The sequence below is a fragment of the Daphnia pulicaria genome, chromosome 7 (assembly GCF_021234035.1).
Source record: "Daphnia pulicaria isolate SC F1-1A chromosome 7, SC_F0-13Bv2, whole genome shotgun sequence".
In the NCBI taxonomy this organism is placed as follows: Eukaryota; Metazoa; Arthropoda; class Branchiopoda; order Diplostraca; family Daphniidae; genus Daphnia; species Daphnia pulicaria.
Genome location: NC_060919.1, coordinates 18,832,109 through 18,839,678, shown reverse-complemented (window position 1 = coordinate 18,839,678; position 7,570 = coordinate 18,832,109). Strand labels below are relative to the sequence as shown.

The window sequence follows — 7,570 nt, the reverse complement described above, 5'->3', positions numbered from 1 at the left end:
ATTGATATGTGACTGTTACTTCAACTTCAAGTGACTCGGCACACACACACATGTCATCTATGCGGCTCGCCGTGAAAGACGAGACGCATGCCAACGTCGACTCACGATTCTGCATATAAACCCTGCTATGCTGCCACATTTCATCACCTCATGATATAGTGATTAGCATACTCGCTTAGAATGCTAGAAGTCCGAGGTTCGATCCCGGTTCAAGTGACAATTTTTGATGAATTTTGAAATTTGTTTGTAATTGTTGGAAATCAATGGTCCATTTCTCGGGGTTTGAACCCGAGTACTCTGTCATGATTAGCGAACACTCTAACCACTGGACCACCATTTGATATCTGTTTGATGAACCATCGATTGATATGTTATCATCTCATCATACCCAAGTAGATCGCGTTGAGACGAGACGCGTGCCGTCGTTGTTGACCCATAATTATATAACGCATAACAGCTTCACTTGCTTGGACCTATCCTAACTGAAATCGGAAACAGAATTGTCAAATCTTTTACCCTGTCGATTATTTATTTGCCGTACTTTTCCCCACACCTCGATTCCAAAGTTTTCTGTGTAAAAGAATGCGAAGAAGATATTTTTTTGCCAATAGTGTAACACTCAGACTGAAATTCTTATTTTCTGTCTTTTCCTCCAGCAAACTTTTACCTTCCTGAGACTTTGCTGATGAAAAGATTGTGAATAACAATTATTTCCTGAAACTGGACCATCCCAGCATAAATTCTTATTCACAGTCTTTCATGAGCAAACTTTTACTTTACTGTTATTTTGGTGATGATAAGATTGCGAATAAGAAAAATTTCCTAAAACTGGACCATACCACGTTAATCTAACCAAAACAAAACAAAGTGTCGACTGCTATAACCAAAACAAAACAAAGTGTCGACTGCTATTATAGAAAAGTTTGTTGTTTTCAGTTGAAAGAGCTTCTGGGACTTGGCCGCTAGGTGGCACCGGTGAAACGACTTTCTTTCCTTTCAACTCTAAGGAAATTACAAATATATATCAAACTATTAATTACAAGTATAGGAACATTTATTAAGTTAACTAATAATTTTTTGTGCTTTTTTTGCTGCTGATGTAAAAAAATTTACACAGCCGACATAGGAAACCTCGGAGATTCCCGTCCTCTAGATTAAGTAGCCCATGCTCCTCCTTGGCGTCCTTGCTTAGCCGCTACTCCTTGCAGGCTGCAGTGGCAGCAATTTTTTTTGAATTTGTTTTCCCTTAAGTAAGAATGACGACAAGAACCATCGTATTGAAGTTCTATTTAACTAATCGTGTTTTTACGAAGAAACAGATGTACTCATAGCCGTTCCCATATGAACGCTTTATTTTGTGAAATCGAAAGAGATGTTTTAGTAAAGCTTCAAAAACTGATTATGTGATGGACAGTGAAACCGTTCAAGAGAATACTGGCCATACCAGTTCAGTGATACCTGATGGTAATTATTTGTTATACTTTGAGTATTTTATTGTGTTTTGTGTTTATCATTAATCATAACTTTTTTAGATCAGATGCCATTCATCCTGTGAGAGTTCTCTCAAACCAGGTTGATAGCAAGGTTGATAGTCAAATAGTTGAAGAGAACGTGCCAGTTCAGTGATCTCTTGCTGCAGGTAATTATTTGCTACTCTTTTCGAATATATTGTGTCCTGTGTTTATGGTTAATCTTAACTTTTCTTAAATTAGATGCCATATGTCATGTGACAGTTCTCTCAAACCAAGTTGATAGTCAAATAGAAGAAGAGAATACTGGCCGTGCCAGTTCAGTGATCTCTTGCTGCAGGTAATTATTTGCTACTCTTTTCGAATATATTGTGTCCTGTGTTTATGGTTAATCTTAACTTTTCTTAATTTAGATGCCATTAGTCATGTGACAATTCTTTCAAACGTACCAAGTTGATAGTCAAATAGAAGAAGAGAATACTGGCCGTGCCAGTTCAGTGATCTCTTGCTGCAGGTAATTATTTGCTTTCTTTTAGAATATACTGTGTTCATGATTAATCTTATCTTTTTAAAAACCAATAGCCATCCATCCTGTGACAGTTCTCTTATACCGGGTTGATATTCAAATAGATGAAGATAATACTGGCCATACCAGTTTCAGTGATAACTGATGGTAATTATTTGTTATACTTTGAGTATTTCATTGTGTTATGTTTTTATTATTAATCATAAATTTTTTAGATCAGATATGCCATTCATCCTGTGACAGTTCTCTCAGGCCACGTTGATAGTCAAATAGTTAATAGTTAAAGGGAACACTGGCCGTGCCAGTTCAGTGATCTCTGCTGCTGGTTAGTTATTTGCTAATATTTAAAAAAATACTGTGTCCTATGTTTATGGTTAATCTTAACTTTTCTTAAATCAGATGCCATCCTTTTTATGACAGTTCTCTCAAACCATGTTGATAGTCAAAATAAATGATGATAATCTGTCAGCGGACACTTGGTTGTGTGGTTAGAGTACCCGCGCCGTGATTCGTTGAGTCGCACGTTCAAGTCTCTTGCTGGAAGTTCATTTTGAATTTTCGCCTTTTGCGCGGAAAACTGTTTCTGTTGATTATTTAAATTCGTATTTTGTAACCGGAATTATATATGTATTGGTGTCGTGGTTAGCACGCTCGCCGTGTAATCATGAAGTCGGTGGTTCGATACTCCATCCAGACAAATGTTTTACTGATTTTTTTTTTCGCCAATCAATAAAAAAAATTATAGCAGACAACTTCATTGTTTATCTCACAATACGGCGAAACGTCAGATATTGTGTGTTACAGTTTTTGTTGTTATTCACTGTTGATTCAACTGAAAACTTTGCTGGTTCCATATATATTGAAAAGTCAAAGGTGAGATTGGTTCAATTTTATTCATTGTGAGAATTTGCATTATGAAACTGTAAAACAAGACAAATTGGGCAAAATGAATGTTAAACTGGTTTGGCTTAGTGATTCATGCTTTGTTTTGTATTTCTTATTCGCAGTCTTTTCATCACAAAATCTCAGGAAAGTGGAAGTCTGCTGAAGAAAAGACTGCGAATAAGAATTTCTGCTGGCATGGTACAGTTTTAGGAAATAATTCTTATTCACAGTCTTTTCATCACCAAAATCTCAGTAAAGTAAAAGTTTGCAGATGAAAAGACTGTGAATAAGAATTTCTGCTGGGATGGCCCAGTTTTGGGAAATGATTCTTATTCGCAGTCTTTTCATCAGCAGAATCTCAGTAAAGCACAAGTAAACTGAAGAAAAGACTGCGAATAAGAATTTCTGCTGGTATGGTCCACTTTTAGGAAATAATTCTTATTCGCAGTCTTTTCATCTACAAAATCTCAGTAAAGTAAAAGTTTGCTCAAGAAAAGACTGCGAATAAGAATTTTTGCTGGGATGGTCCAGTTTTAGGATATTATTCTTATTCACAGTCTTTTCATCAGAAAAATCTCAGTATTAAAGTAAAAGTTTGCTCAAGAAAAGACTGCGAAAAAGAATTTCTGCTGGGATGGCCCAGTTTAAGGAAATAATTCTTATTGACTCATGTTGTTTTGTATTTCAGCATTTGATTGGTGGCTTATTCATCGATTTCGCTGTGTATTTACGACCGCCTTTAAGTCAACGACTAAATTCAGGATTTGAATTCTAAGGTAATCTGATTTTCCGATACCATTTCTAGATATAGTCTTAATCATCAATGTTGAAAGCTTTGTTAAGTGTGGGTAAATCTTGGTTATGTGTGTCATTAATTATGAATTGATTGTGTTTTCAGTGTTTTGGTTTCATCATGTGATCTAAACTTAAGGTATCAAGTATATTTTAGCTTCTGTATATCATTTTGGGGTCATTGATTTTCCATACTTTGGTATACGTCGGTGGAGTATTGGATAACGTTCGCTTCCGTACTAAGAGGTTTATCCTTCACATCTAGATTAAGTCAATTCTGTTTTTTGGTTTTGAATAAATGTCTGTGATTGATAACTATGTGCTATGCCTTGCATCTACTTGAAAAAAAAAACAACTGCTAGAAATCGCCAGCTCCCGGCTATTTTGTCGTCGAATTGATTTTTCATGTCATCGGCCCGTGGTGCTGTGGTTAGCGTGGCGGATTTCAATCACTGAGGTTGATGGTTCAAAACTGATTCCGTGAAAAAAAAAAAAAATTGTTTATTTCAAAACTGTGTTTCTTTCACTGAACTTGGTGCATTTGTGTTGCTTTTGTGTTTTAATACTAATATGTGTTTTTTTGTTGCCATTCTTCAGCGGGATCTACAATATTCGAGTCGCCGGTTATTCCAACTTCGAGATGTCTTCCAGCTTCCTACAGCATCACAACACTCATTTCTCAAGTAAAGTACTTTCCGAATTCCATCAATTTAAAGTCCGTAGCATGTTATCTTAGCCTGCTAAAGACTTAATAGTTGTGGTGTCCGACGGTTTTCAGCCAATTTGTGCTGGTCTTGGTGTAGCGGTTAGCATTATGGCTTTCAAACAGCCACAATTGCGATTGAAATCCCGATCAAGTCAGCATCAAGTTGAGCGTCAATGAAAATAATTGTATTACTTTTGCCATTTTTGGAGGTATGTCTTTTGTGTAACGAACAGTCGACAACCGGAGAGGAGCTAACCTGCGATGCGTATTTGTTTATCAGATGTGAACCTTAACCGGGCTGTACCACTGGGATATTGAGCACCGGGTGTCGACGGCTTATGTTCGTATTTGTGTTTAGTTTTAAGCTTTTTGAACATTTGTGCGGTGTAAAGTCCTCCAAAAGCCCTCCAAAAAGCCCTCCACTGATAGTAGCGAATTTTTTTTGGAAAATTAGGGGTTATTTTGCTGATCTGAAAATGCCACCGCGTCGCGAATTAACTCGAGAGGAAAAGGATGAGAAGAATAGGAAGGCTAGGGAAAAAAGAAGTCTCGAAGACCCGGAGGCAAAACAAGTTAGATTGGCGGCTCAGAGGGAAAAGGCCAAGTTCGTCCGTGAAGAGAAGCGTCGTCGGCTCAATCCCGAAGATGATCAGGCTGCAAAGAATTTGAAGGCGCAAAAGGCGAGAGAAGACCGTCAGGCAGAGGCACCTGACGAAAGAGCGTTGAGGCAGAGGTTAGATGCGGACCGGAAAAGAGTCGCCCGTGCTAGCGAGACGGGAGTTGAGCATCAAGCTAGGCTGCTCGATCAAAGAATCCGGCAGCAACTCCTTAGGCAGGAGCAGAATGAAGAAGATGATCGTGCTCGACTGTTGGCCGAGGAGGAGCGGGTAGCAGTTCTTCGGCACGGAGAACAAAATCTGCACGAAGAAGAAAATCGTATTCGATTGGATGCTGAGGCAGAGCGGCAGGCTGGTCTTTTTCAATCAGAAGAAAATCGTTTGCGATTGGAAGCCGAGGCAGAGAGGCAGGCTGGTCTTCTTCAAACAGAAGAAAATCGTGTTCGATTGCAGGCCGAGGCGGATCGGCAAGCTGCCCTTCGTCAACAAGAAACGGCATCTATCTTGCGAGCGATGAATCAGAGAACAACGTCTGATCGTTCAACGGTTGTTCTTGCCAATGATGCTGTGGCAGAGCGTCCAGCAAGACAACAACACCAGGCAGGAAAGACAGCTGTCGGCAACCGAGAAACTCCTGAAGAGCAACGAGCTCGATTGCAATCCCAGGCATTACGGATGAGAATTCTGCGGCAAGATGAATCTGAAGAAGAGAGATCAGCTAGGCTTCGAGATCAGGCCTTGAGGCAAAAAGCTCTGCACCACGAAGAATCAGAAGCAGAAAAGTTGGCTCGACTACGGGAACAGTCATTACGGCAAAAAGCTCTGCGGAACGGGGAATCGGAAGCAGAGAAATCAGCTAGGCTACGCGAACAGGCTCTGCGGCAAAGTTCCTTGCGTAGCGAAGAATCGGAAGCAGAAAAAGCAGCTAGGCTGCGTGAAAAGGCTCTGCGGCAAAGTTCTCTGCGCAACAAGGAATCGGAAGCCGAAAAATCAGCCAGGCTTGGCGCACAGTCTCTGCGGCAAAGTTCTCTGCGCAACGAGGAATTGGAAGCCGAAAAAGTAGCTAGGCTGCGCGAACAGTCTCTGCGGCAAAGATGTCTTCGGAATCAAGAAATTGAAGCAGAAAATGTGGCACGACTTCGTGATCAATTAGTCCGTCAGGAAGGTTTACGCGACAACGAAACTGAAGAAAGCAATCTTTCTCGACTTCAGGATCAGTCATCACGCCAGGAAGTCGTACGAGAAAAGGAAACCACAACGGAACGAATAGAGCGCGCCATCTCTGATAGATTTCGTCAGCAAGTCAATGTGTTCGACGAAATTGAGCAGGAAGGTCGCGTTGAACACTCTGATTTCATGGCTGATTACAGAGCGACCGAGAACGAAGAAGAAACTGCTATGAGGCGTGAAGAGGATCGGCTTCGAACAGAGTTACGTCGAGAACTTGAAGAACAACGAGAGCGAGAAAACGAAGAATTGCGAGCCAGGGATGCACTTGATCATGGCGAAATTAATCCAATTGAAAATGAAGAAGACGAAGCTCTTCGTTTGCAGTTGATGACTGAACGCGACCGGCGTGGAAATCCAAGAACTCATCGGCAGGCTTGCAAAGAAATCGTGGCAGAGGACCGCGTTCACTTGCATGATTGCGGAGATTTGACCAAGATTTGCTCGGAATGTGATGCCAAACATTTCGCGAAAGAAATGCCGAAAGACAAGAAGTTCCAGCAATGCTGCGCAAAGGGCAATGTCATTCTTCCACCTGCTAAGCCGTGTCCAGAACCATTTGCCAGCCTCTTGCAAAACCGGCATCCCAAATCGAAACATTTCATGAAGCAGATTCGAAATTACAACAGCGCCCATGCTTTCGCCTCTATGGGAGCTAATTTTTCAACGCCGCCGGGTCGCGGCCCGACCTGTGTACGCATCCATGGTCAGATTTACCACCAAACTACTCCTCTCGGTCAGACGGCAAATCCCAGATACTCTGATTTGTATTTTTTGGATTCTGCGCAGGCTACTGATTTCAGGGCGAATATCGAAATGATGTCAGGTTGTTGTAGAACTTTGATGGAAGAGCTGGACGCTATGCTTCGAGAAATGAATCCTTACGCCTTGACCTACAAGATGATGCGTCAGGTTCTTGAAGAAGAATATGTTCAACGTGAAGCTGAAAATCTTCCTCACTACACTGTCGGCATGATCATCACTTGCGATAGGAGAAATGTCGACCAACGAAGATACAACTGTCCAACGGTCAACGAAATTGCTGTGGTTTTCAAAAGCACTGACGGTGAACCACCAGCCTACAGAGATATTCGTGGCCATCTCTACATTCCCGTCAGAGGCCGACGATTCATCCAGATTGACACAAAAAAGGTTATGTGTGATCCGATGTGTTACCCACTTTTATTTCCGAACGGTGACGACGGTTGGCAAATCAACATGCCTTATACCACCACCAGACGGAGAGAGAGAGATGAAGCGGCAGCAATGGCCATGATTGTTGAAGAAGATGAAGAGGAGCAGATTGATCCCTTGTGGCTCAACCCCAGAGTTTTAATTCGTGAGGAAA

The 7,570-nt window shown here is 41.1% G+C and overlaps 1 long non-coding RNA gene across 6 annotated transcripts in view; it reads left to right on the top strand.

The window, feature by feature from the left end:
- The first annotated feature begins 1,163 nt into the window (after nt 1–1,163).
- LOC124348585 overlaps nt 1,164–7,570 on the top strand; it is a 107,468-nt gene continuing 101,061 nt past the window's right edge. For 5 of the 6 annotated variants that reach the window (XR_006920049.1, XR_006920050.1, XR_006920046.1 and 2 more), the window contains exons 1-5: nt 1,164–1,250; nt 1,320–1,464; nt 1,533–1,639; nt 1,883–1,983; nt 2,052–2,142. This is a non-coding gene — a long non-coding RNA (uncharacterized LOC124348585). The remainder of the gene's footprint in view (nt 1,251–1,319; nt 1,465–1,532; nt 1,640–1,882; nt 1,984–2,051; nt 2,143–7,570) is intronic. The other variant, XR_006920051.1, reaches the window with a different exon arrangement.